General features: G+C 41.7%; 1 protein-coding gene across 1 annotated transcript in view; it reads right to left on the bottom strand.

Moving 5' to 3' along the window:
* LOC137424978 (monocarboxylate transporter 2) overlaps positions 1–12,395 on the bottom strand; it is a 106,451-nt gene extending 94,056 nt beyond the window's left edge. The window contains exon 1 of the mRNA XM_078776140.1: positions 12,276–12,395. The gene's annotated coding sequence lies outside the window, so the exon portion shown is untranslated. The remainder of the gene's footprint in view (positions 1–12,275) is intronic.

The following is a 12,395-nucleotide window of genomic DNA, read 5'->3' as shown; positions in this document are numbered from 1 at the left end:
AATTTGAATGATTTTATTGTACATTTGATGTTCATGACATCGATGAGGCTTGCAGACTGTACTAAAGACTTTGTTGATAATTTGAATGATTTTATTGTAGATTTGATGTTCATGTTCATGACATCGATGAGGTTAGCACACTGTACTAAAGACTTTATTGATAATTTGAATGATTTTATTGTACATTTGATGTTCATGACATCGATGAGGCTTGCAGACTGTACTAAAGACTTTGTTGATAATTTGAATGATTTTATTGTACATTTGATGTTCATGTTCATGACATCGATGAGGTTAGCACACTGTACTAAAGACTTTGTTGATAATTTGAATGATTTTATTGTACATTTGATGTTCATGACATCGATGAGGCTTGCAGACTGTACTAAAGACTTTGTTGATAATTTGAATGATTTTATTGTAGATTTGATGTTCATGACATCGATGAGGTTAGCACTGTACTAAAGACTTTATTGATAATTTGAATGATTTTATTGTACATTTGATGTTCATGACATCGATGAGGTTAGCACACTGTACTAAAGACTTTATTGATAATTTGAATGATTTTATTGTACATTTGATGTTCATGACATCGATGAGGCTTGCAGACTGTACTAAAGTCTTTGTTGATAATTTGAATGATTTTATTGTACATTTGATGTTCATGACATCGATGAGGCTTGCAGACTGTACTAAAGACTTTGTTGATAATTTGAATGATTTTATTGTAGATTTGATGTTCATGTTCATGACATCGATGAGGTTAGCACACTGTACTAAAGACTTTGTTGATAATTTGAATGATTTTATTGTACATTTGATGTTCATGACATCGATGAGGCTTGCAGACTGTACTAAAGACTTTGTTGATAATTTGAATGATTTTATTGTAGATTTGATGTTCATGACATCGATGAGGTTAGCACTGTACCAAAGTCTTTGTTGATAATTTGAATGATTTTATTGTACATTTGATGTTCATGACATCGATGAGGTTAGCACTGTACTGAAGACTTTGTTGATAATTTGAATGATTTTATTGTACATTTGATGTTCATGACATCGATAAGGCTTGCAGACTGTACTAAAGACTTTGTTGATAATTTGAATGATTTTATTGTAGATTTGATGTTCATGTTCATGACATCGATGAGGTTAGCACACTGTACTAAAGACTTTATTGATAATTTGAATGATTTTATTGTAGATTTGATGTTCATGACATCGATGAGGTTAGCACACTGTACTAAAGACTTTATTGGTAATTTGAATGATTTTTATGGTAGATTTGATGTTCATGATTTCAAACCTGAGAACGATTCTGTTGTGAAAATGTTGAAGGATAAGATTCGGGCCTCGGACAAGACTCTGTTGGTTAATGTGAAGGAGGTTCGTGATGAATTTGCAAAGACGAAAGTGAACAAGGCCACTGGCCAAGATGGTATTTCCAAAAAGGTTCTGAAACTTTGTAGTCAACAACTTTCCCCAGTGTTCCAACATTGCTGAGCATCAGAGGCCTTCAGGCCTCATGTGTTAGGCCCACCAGAAAACCAAGATGGCGGCCATGTCATTTTTGTGTCAGTGCTATGGTGGGTGGAGTCAAGCGATAGATGTGGGGATGGTCCGGCAGCTGTCCGACCAATGGGTGCACATTTTAAAAAATCGACCCCTACCAAGAACCCCAACAACAACAGCAACATGAAGCTCTTGTAGACCTGCGACATGTCAGAGGTAAAAAAAACGTCCAGTGTGCAAGTGCGTGAGATACTGTTGCTTGAATCCGACAATTAAACTCCGACCAAAGCCGTTCAATCAGCGTTCCGAGTAGAGTTTGTTGCAACATGAACTGATAAAATTGCTGAAGCTCTCTTACCTACTAGAATTGCAGAACCTGAAGTGCAGAAAGGTCAGCAAGTGCAGCAACATCATGCTCGCTTCAGGCAGTGCTCTAGAAACTTATTCGGGTTCACCAGATATGAGGTCAAACCTGCAGAAACTGCAATAAGTTGAACCACTTTGACAGGTGGTGTCACCGATCTGCCCCAGCAGCAGCTCCTGCCCAGCAACAGCCACAATCCACACTGTGCTCTCCAACCCCGCTGGCTTTAAGACATGTGTTGTTTACCTCAGGGAAGTGTTCCCTGCCCTTGCTTCTGGACACTGGGGCCAAGGTGTCACTGCTCAATCTCAACACCTACAAGCGGTTCTTTTCACAGCTACCTCTGCAGCTCCTTTCCACCGATCTGAGCAGTTATGGGCAGGCCAGAATTGAAGTCCCGGGTTCCCTGCAACTACCAGTGGTACCCGGGTCTCTGCAAGCCTTCAAATTCCATGTAATGCATCACCTCACCATAACACCCATCCTGGCACACTTCGACGTTGCCGGCCTCTTCTTGGTCACTTGTCCCAACCTTAGAATGGGATGTTGAAGCCCATCGCTTTCGCCTCTCGGGTAGTGAGTCCTACTGAACGGGTGCACGATGGACACCTGGGTGTCGTCAGATTGAAACAGCAGTGTCAGGACCTTGTATGGTGGCGCACACAAAATGATCAACTTCCTGATAGGGTGGAAGTCCTTTGAAGATTATCCCAAGAAGAAATATATTTAGTCCCCGAATAGCAAATTATGTCGTATGTGTAATAGTTGAAGGAATATTGTTTATATTTGCCGATTGTTAAAGCAAAGTAACTGAGATATTGTTACCTCCACCACCAAATGTGGATGGAGGTTATGTTTTCACTCCTGTTTGTTTGTCTGTCTGTTTGTTTCTGTGTGAATAGGGTATCTCAAAATGCTATGGACGGATTTGGACGAAATTTGGTGGAGAGGTTAGGAGTGTGACAAGGATGAAATGATTAGATTTGAATTGATCAGATTTTGGTGAAGATCCAGATCTGGATCCGAGAATTTTTTAATTTGTAAGTGATTCTTCACCATTGAGTGATAGGGCCACAACCGATATATAGCACGATATTTCAAAACGTTGTGGATGAATTATGACAAAACTTGGTGGATGAGTTGGTTAGGTGACAAGAACAAGCCAATTCGATTTGGGTTCAGGTCCGAATCCAGATCTGGCCTATCTGTGGGATACAAAACGTAAACTGTTCGGCCTGGCGGAGGTTTGTGCTCCACCGAATGCCCTTCTAGTTTTCCTGTGTTATTGCAGTCACTCACTGAAATTGAATCCATGACTCATATGTCATATCTCAAAACAAAATGTCTATGTCATTGAGGACATGTGATTACTGTGTTGAAACTGACATTGCATTGCACGACGTTGTCCTCGGAACTGCATCTCTGCAAGCTTCTCCCACAAGCATTACCTCCTTAACCAAGGTGCTTAATAAATGTCACATTTAGTCCACGTATTAACTCAAGTTGTTGGAATCGGGTTTTTACCACAACAAGGGCACCCATCACTCGGTGGTGGCAACACTTAAGGTTTATTCGCATTTGAGAGTAACAGACAGCGAGCCTAATTCGCTGTATCTATATGACATAGCCCAATGTACTTGTACACTTAGCATATCGATTTTTCTACTGCAGCAATTGTGTCTTGTGTGAGCTCACCCTTGAGGAGCTCATGATTCTATAATACTAGCAGAAGTACCCGGCGTTGCCGGGTGGGGGAGGGGGGATGAGGGATAAGGGGAGGAGGGGGAATAGGGGGGGAGGAGGGGAGGGGGGAGGTGCAAGGAAAGGAGGGAGAATGGAGGGGAGGGGGGAGGGGAGGGAGGGCGGAATGGGGGGAGGGGGAAGGAAAGGGGGGAGGAGAAGGGAGGGGAGGGGGGAGGAGAAGGGAGGGGAGGGGGGAGAGGAGGGAGTGCGGAGTGGGGAGGGGAGGAATTGGGGGAAGGGGGGAAGGGGGAAAGGGGGGGGGGGAAGACAGGGATGGGGGGGGGGGGGAGGGTTGGGGAAGGCAGGAGAGGAAGGGGAGCAAGGGGATTTATCACCTTTTCATTAAATATATGCTGGTGGGTGAATGTGGCGTTTATCCCGTTTCTGCGTTAAGTGTGTGTGATGCCGAACAGGAAGAAGAAGAAGCCGTATTACCAACTTCGTACACTTCCGGAATTGTTTGATTTATTTGTGTTCAAATGTCTGGTGATTGTTTTGTATTTATTTATGCGAATGTGTACTTGTATATAACTCTCATTAATTAAAAAAAGGCTTTGGCACTATCGAGCGATTTTTTTTTTTTAACTCCAAAAAAACGAACTTTTTTTTTCCAATTTTTTTTTTTTTGCCTAAAACACTCGCAGCACTCACTGATGAACCTCTGAAAGTTTGACGAAGATCCGTTTAGCCAACTCTGAGAAAAATGGCGACACACAGACAGACATCTCTCTTCTATAGTAGATATACATAGGTTTTCGCCTTCCGTCTCAATGGTGAAGAATCACTTGGAAAAATTATAGGATCCGGATCTTCATAAAAATCTTAATCATTTCGTCTTTGCCACACGTCCTGTCCAACAAATTTCATTTGAATCCGTCCACAACTTTTTGAGATATTCTGTTCACAAACAAACAAACAGGCAAGGGTGAAAACAACCTCCGCCCAAATTCGTGGTGGATGTCATGACATCATCAGTTCCTTCCTTTATAGTTGCTCCAGCCTCTGTTGACCTAAAAAAAAGCCTGAATTCCTTCCTCAATTCCTACTGCAAACCAATTGCTGCCCCCTTTCTGTTTAGCATCTGGCCATCATTATCGAAACACTCCCTTTGTGTTCCTATAATGCCTTGCGGAGGGCGGTATGTGCTCTTCTGAGTGCCATTGTCGTTGGATTTTGGTTTATTTGATATCAGGTATAGTTATTATTATTATTATTATTTTTTGTATACAAGATCGAGGCTCATGTAATATCTAACATCAATCACAAAAAAAAAAAAAAAAAAAAAGGGCATCCATCATAGTTGATATATTCAGATTTTGTTTCTTCTCAGTTATGTCCAAATGGAGGCGAACACTAGTTACCAAAGAAACCAGCCATTTTCCCAAATTGATCAAGGGTATCAGCTTGGCATCCTCGAGGTTCTGATTCTACATAGTTTGATTATATAAAAATCAAGAAAAATCCATTGTGGGACTTTCAATGCAAGATTACCTCAAACTTCCTCTGGACTATAAAGGACAATTCAGAGGACAATGTCTCAAGGTTGTGGCATCACTTCAACTTCTGGAGAAGGCATCGAAATGTACCCTATTGTGCACCTCTTTCCATGTCGATCCTAAGAAAACTGGCATCTTTCTCAGAGACGTGGCCCGCATTGTGTATGCCCGAGGCATTGCGTCGGGGCAAGGAAGATTAAGGCAGACAACTCTGATGTTCTCAGACAGTTCACAGATTTCCTTGACATAACAGTTACAGAACAGCAGACAGATTTCATGAAGCGCAACAAAGTGGACAGAAAGTGTGATAAGTTATATCACAAGAAAATGGACAATGAATGCTTTGGACTGACAAAATGTTGTTGCTTTTATCCCATGGACAAGCCACAGTTGAACATTAATTTCCTGTAAACATTCAATTCGTTGAAGTTAACCTCCAAGCTGAGCAGTTTTTCTTGGCACAGACTCAGCTGGTAACACATTTATGCACGTGGTGGCATTTTGAGAAGGAAACTTAAAGAAGTTGCTTCTGTCAGCTTGTCGTATCAGGAAGAAGCATTTATTGAGATGAGCTGAAGACATAGAGTGGTGGTTGATAAGTTTGAAAGAAAACAAAATCAAAGAAGGATCCACACCGACAACGGGCTTAGAAGAATCAGCGCAATTGCTTATTTGTGGATGTTTCTACAAGTTACAGAATTGTGCAACTGGTTGCAAAGATAAGAGAGATGCAGGCTCCTCCACGTTTAAACAATCTGCTGGGTCATTTGTAGCGATGCATTTCATCACATTAACTTCAGCGAACTATTGCAGTGGCTGCAATTCCTGCTGTGCTCTCACCATTTCCTGTTGTAGAGACATACAACTTGCAACAGAAAATCAACTAAAAGCAAACTGGGGAGATCAGGTGATCAAACGTTTGGCAGAGCTTCTGCTCGAGAGATATTGTGGAATATCAATGAGAGAACGCTAGCGTTTAGGCAGCTTTACTTTGAAATTATTTTGAAACAACTACAGATGAGACAGCTACCAAAGGCCAGAATGCATTGGAGACCAAAAAAAAGCAGACAGCACTACTCGGGTCAGTCAAATCGCCACAACATATTTCAAGATATTACTTATAAATGGCGAAACCATGTTGTGCAAGTTGTTGCTAAAGATGTGACCAAAGTATGAGTTGCACACGGTTAAGTTGCACGATTGCGAGAGCAAGTTGATTGGACAACTGATCACTCAAGTTTAGGGACTAGGCTTAATGCTTCAGTCACATTTGGCTCGGCGGCTGTAGGGTCTAAAAAATCTACCCGCAGTATTTCCACGGCCACACAATGTAGCAGTCACATATGTTTTAATTTTTCGGGTAGCCGCACGGGGTATTTAGAAATTGTGGAGACCGAAAACGTGGGGGTGCCGTACGGTCTTTGATTTGATGTCGCACGGTGACCTTAGGGCGTCCCTGCAGCGGCCATATAATTTTCAAGGCAGACGCAAGGTAGCCTCAAGGTGCCCGCAAGGCGACCGCAGGGGGGCCCTAAGGCGAACGTGCGGCCAGACGGACGGTAACGAGTGGGTATATATACCAGTTCTTTTTCATATGTATAACAGCACTTACAGTTGTCATGGCTACGGCTTGTCGAATTGCTACGGCCACCCAAGAAATGAAAAAAGTTATAACTCCGCGCTATAATTCCACGGCGACCCCTACGGCCTGTAAAAGATAGCCATACGCCCTAGGGCCACCCTGAGGCCACCTCAGAAACTCTGCGGCCGCCGCACGTTTCTGTCAATTTAGGGGGGGTACGGCCGCCGTATCCTAGCTGTAGAGCAAATGTGACTGATGCTTTACTTGGAGGACTTCCGTATCCAAGTTTCAGAGAACTGCAAAGCATAAGCGTAAAGAACTGATGGCAGTTGAAGATAAGTCAGGTGACCTTGTCAAAACGCTCAGAATGAAAGTTTGGGGTCGGTGTGAAAAATAATGTTTCAAGATTTTAACGAAATTCTGGTGTGACGACAGCATTAATTAATTAATTAATTAAATGGATCGATTAAATTTCTTCAGCAATGCAAGTCTGCTCTGCTCAGTCTAAATATTTTGCTACCACATCGAAGGTACTGCACAAACGTGACAACATTATTGTGCGAATTGCCTAAAATAATGATAGGATGGAGAGAAGTTGTGAACATTGTAACCATTTCCGAATGCATCGTCTATAGTCCAGTCAAATTAGTCAATTTAGAAGCCCAACCCACCATTAATTGGAAAAGATTGTTTCTCTGTTGGATTCTCCTCTGATATACCCCAGGAATACCACATCAAAAATAGAGATGAATGGGAGGGGTGGAAGGGGTATAAATATGCTAATTTATGTTAATTAGGTCCGAACATCAAAGGAACAAGCTAAACAAGAAGAAATCTTGCATTTGTCTCAAGAATAATCAATTTAATGCTACCCAACTTCATCAATAGTGTTGTTAGAAATGATAGAAACTCAAATTAGGTACCTACTTGGATTATTACCTGATGATGTAATCATAATTATGCTAATTAAGTGTCGCCATTAATGAAAAACCGTCTTTTTCTATTATAGTCAGTGCATGTTTTAGGTGTGCCTATTTTGTCCTGTTTGGCATCCCATTGATTTCTCCTCTTCTGATTTGATGAAGAAATTACTAGTAAAAATGAATGTTGGTACTTTGTAGCATGTACAGGTAAGTTTTTAGGTACTTAAAAAAACTCACCTTGGTAAAGCCTAATGCATGCCTGCATGTGCTGACATTCCTTCCTATGTGATGGCATTTGGGCATTTATGGCAATAATTGGTGAGGTTTCTGTCAAGTATGCTGATCTTTTACTTTCATTACTGGTATTGTGTATCCTCAGCCATCAATTTGGACGTCTGAAATGTATTCAGCAGATGTAGCTCATTGCATTGTGACACCAGAACTTAATTACTTATCATACTTAATCTATTTTTCAGGAATTTGCTGCATAACATAAATGGAGGAGTGTGTCATATGCCGTAAAAGCCTTGCTGCAGGTGGGGAGACCGTCACTCTTCGACCAAAAGGAAGTGAAGGCATCAATGGTGCGAGTGAAAAGCGGGGCAGTGACATTAGAACTAAAGAGGAAAAACGTGTTCACATTGCGTGCCGTTTAGATTTCACTCATGACAATGCGATAGCAAGGGACTTGAAAAAGTCATGTGCACCAGCAGAAGGAACTGTTTCGTCGGCTTTACGTTCTTCAACACCAAAGTTCAATTTTAAAGAACATTGTCTTTTTTGTGGCAAGCCTGAAAAATATGGCGGGCGTAAGCGGGCGTTTGATGCGATACCTGTAACAACTACAGCTATGCAAAATACAATCGCAACAATTTGCAAACAAAGGGGAGATGCTTGGGCTGAAACTGTAGCAGGTAGATTGGAGTCTGCCCGAGATTTACATGCTGCAGACGCCGTTTATCACCAACAATGCAACTTGAACTTTAGGAAGGAGGAAGGAAAAGTCCCAAGAAACTTTAGTGATCCTGATGAATCTCAATCCACAAAGCGTGGAAGACGAGCTAAATCGGAGACACAAGAAGCGTTTCTACAGGTTTGCAGCTTTGTGCAGGAGAATGATGATGAACAAGTAACTATCGTTGACTTGATAGAAAAAATGAATGAGTTCTTAAAGGGAACTGAGTGTTCAGCGTATGGCTTTACTCATATGAAAACAAAGCTGAAAGAACATTTTGGGGACGAAATAGTGATTGCTGAATTGGACGGGAAACCAAATGTAGTGGTGACTGAGGAAAACTGCGACAGCTATTCTGTACAACTTCCATGACCAAAATAAGAATGCAGATTCGAAGGCTGAAGCAGTTCGTTTTGTTGAAACAGCTGCCAAACTGATACGAAATGACAAAGTGCGTGGAAGTTTCCAATACATACTTTCCATCAACTGATCAGATGAAGTCTACGGAAAAAGCTCTGCAGTATTTGCCATCCCTGCTTGCCGCATTTTTGAGAACCGTATTTACAGGAAAAGACATACACAAGAAAATTGCTTCGATAGGGCAGGCAATGATGGCTGCAACTCGTCCCCAAGTTTTATTAGCACCACTGCAATTTGGTTTGTCTGTGCAAATGCACCACCAGTTTGCGTCACGATTTCTTGTGGACACTCTCCACAGTTATGGATTTGGATGTTCGTACTCAATAGTACAGGACTTTGAAAAGTGCGCTGCGGTGTCTGAAGGTTCTGAGACAGCAAACCTCGGTTCCGACCAAGCGGTGCAATTTATGGCAGACAATGTGGATCATGACATTTGCACTATTGATGGCCGTGGGACGTTTCATGGGATAGGGATAATTGCCGCATTTACGCCCGGAATGGAGATGCTGAGTAAACTACTTTTTACTTTTACTAAATAAATTACCTTTTATTGCAATGTTTCTTGGTAAGGGCCTTATTTGCATAATTTGGATAACTTGCATAATAATAATAACTTCATGAAGTTCTGGCCTGTACCATTGAACACCTTGACCATGAAAACCCAGGTTTTGACACCATTCTTATAATTTTTGATTCACAATTTCAAAAGAAGATTTTTCATTAATGGCGACACTTAATTAGCATAGTTATGATTACATCATCAGGTAATAATCCAGGTAGGTACCTAATTTGAGTTTCTATCATTTCTAACAACACTATTGATGAAGTTGGGTACCATTAAATTGATTATTCTTGAGACAAATGCAAGATTTCTTCTTGTTTAGCTTGTTCCTTTGTTGTTCGGACCTAATTTTTATTTTTTTATTTTTTTTAATTTTTTGTCTACAAGATCGAGGCTCGTGAAAGAGCGAACATTAATCACACAGAAAGACAAACAGACACACAAAACAAATAACATCGGGAGCGGTAGACAAGATGGGGAGAGAGGGGGAAGGACACAAACACAACATTTGAGAGCAGGGACCGAGAGACATGGAGACATCGAGAGAACTGTGGGAGGGAGAGGGCTTTGGGGGGGAGGCATGGGAAGGGGGGGGGGGCGGTGGGAGAGGTATAAAACATATGGACACTGCCAGGACTTCCAGGAAAGAAGTTGGAATTTCAAACAAGGTGGATCTGAGGTGAATTAGTGGGGGTAGAAAAGATCAAGGTTTTGGATGGGGGAAGATAAGAGATGGTGGTGAACAGCTGTTTTGAAGACCTGGAGGGAGGAGTGGGATTGAAGGGAGTGTGGGAGTTTGTTCCAGAGGCGGGAGAAAAGAGGAATGAAAGAGTGAAGGTGAGCAGAGAGCCGAGATTTCGGCAGTTTAACCATCAGAGGGTGGCTGGCAGATCTTGTGCGACCTGTAGGAATATTTGGGGGACAGAGCACAGAGAGAGCTGGGGGAGCAAGGCCGGAGAGGAGTCGGTAGAAGACAGAAAGACCACCTACCTGCCTGCGGTGAGTGAGTGAAAGGCCCTCAGAGATAGCTTCATCGCGGGAGATTCCAATGATTCTGAAAGCTTTGGATTCAACAGCGTGAAGCCGAGCCAGGTGTGAGGCAGGAGCACCAGCCCATAGGGGAGAACAGTATTCCATTGAGCTGCGGATGAAAGCCTTGTATGTGGTGAGGAGCTCAGGTGTGCCTAGGAATTAACATAAATTAGCATATTTGGACCCCTTCCACCCCTCCCATTCATCTCTATTTTTGATATGGTATTCGTGGGGTATATCAGAGGAGAATCCAACAAAGAAACAATCTTTTCCAATTAGTGGTGGGTCAAGGTACCATTTCACTGGACTACTCGACTGCTCTACAATTTGACCATGACTATCCCAGTGTAAACTCGTCGTTTCAGGCTCTGTGTTTTCCTTGGGAGGTTTCGTTACATGTCCATATATCATTTGCTGTTCAATAAGTCAGACAACAAAAGCTTCTGCAGCAGGCCAACAGCAGATAGTGTACGTATCTGTGGGTAGTGTTGTATAAATGTACTATATGCACCTGCTAAAATCAATCTTGCAACATCTGGACTTTGTCTGGAAATGGACTTTGTCTTACTATTTTGATAATTTGTGTACTGTTGCTAGGGCTTTAAATAAGGGATATGTACTCTAATATATAAAGCTCTTTATAACCAATGACTCACCGATAAAAATGTTTATGTACCTTCTCAGTGGGGGTAGCAAGCTGAAATTTCACATACTGATGCAACTCAAAGCCAATATCCCAGGAAAGGTCACAAAACCATGGGGTTTCCGGAAACAAAAATATCCGTCAATTAAAGTAGGCCGGTGCAGACCCCGGTCCACCAACTGTAGGATGTGACCCAAGACAATGGAGCTTACACTCTAGTTGCGAGGCTATGTATGCTAACATGAACCTCTTCCACCTCAAATTTTATAACTTTTGCCCTATTTACACTAAAATTACTTGAGAATAAACTTTTCAATAAGGAGCTCATTCTAATCACTAATTCTTGATTTACTCGAGTTATTTAGTTGCTTACAGAATGCAACTACCCTATAAAATATATGAAGCTCATATCTATTCTCTCTGCACGTAGGATGCACCCGAATAGTTGCTTGCAGTGTGCGAGCATGTCCCAGTGTCCCACGAGTAATGTATAAAGCTCTTTCTAACCACCCACCCACTCACTGCTATAAATGCTTAGTACCTTCTAGGTGGACGAGAAAGCTGAAATTTTGCATTCTGATGTAAATCAAAACCAATATCCCAGAAAGAAAAATCACACAACAGTCGGAATATTTCTGCAAACGAAAATATCCGCAAAAAGAGTTGCCCAGTGCAGGTCGGTCTACTCCCTGCAAGTTACGTGACCCAAGACGATGGATAAATAAAATTAATGCTTAGCATAATATTGCCATGGCAACAATTGATATATTCAGCTACGTACGCCAAGCTTTTCATTTCACTTTAAACAACAGCCGTGGAAGCTTGTGCAGGGTACCTATAATAATGTCAGGTTGTACGTGTCAGTGCGTCTCCTCCACAACTTCAAAACCATGAAACCTATCAGTCCGAAACCTTGCATGCATATTATGGGAACACCTAGGGAGTGCATGGATGAAAACAATGTTTAGGTAAAGTTAAACACCCCTTTTGAAGATAATTAACTCAACTCATCAAGAAAAAAACAAAAACAGACTTACCCTTGGTCAGCATGCTCTCCCTCATAGCGGTCTTAAGCTGTCATTCAATTTGGCCTGCTCAAAGATGCCTTGCCTTGGAACAGATCGCAATGCTTTACTTATGATAACTTATGATAAAGT

This window comes from Myxine glutinosa, chromosome 4 (genome assembly GCF_964187855.1).
Source record: "Myxine glutinosa chromosome 4, kmMyxGlut1.1, whole genome shotgun sequence".
Classification (NCBI taxonomy): domain Eukaryota; kingdom Metazoa; phylum Chordata; class Myxini; order Myxiniformes; family Myxinidae; genus Myxine; species Myxine glutinosa.
The sequence above is the reverse complement of the archived record's forward strand: the minus strand, read 5'-3'. Positions and strand labels throughout refer to the sequence as shown.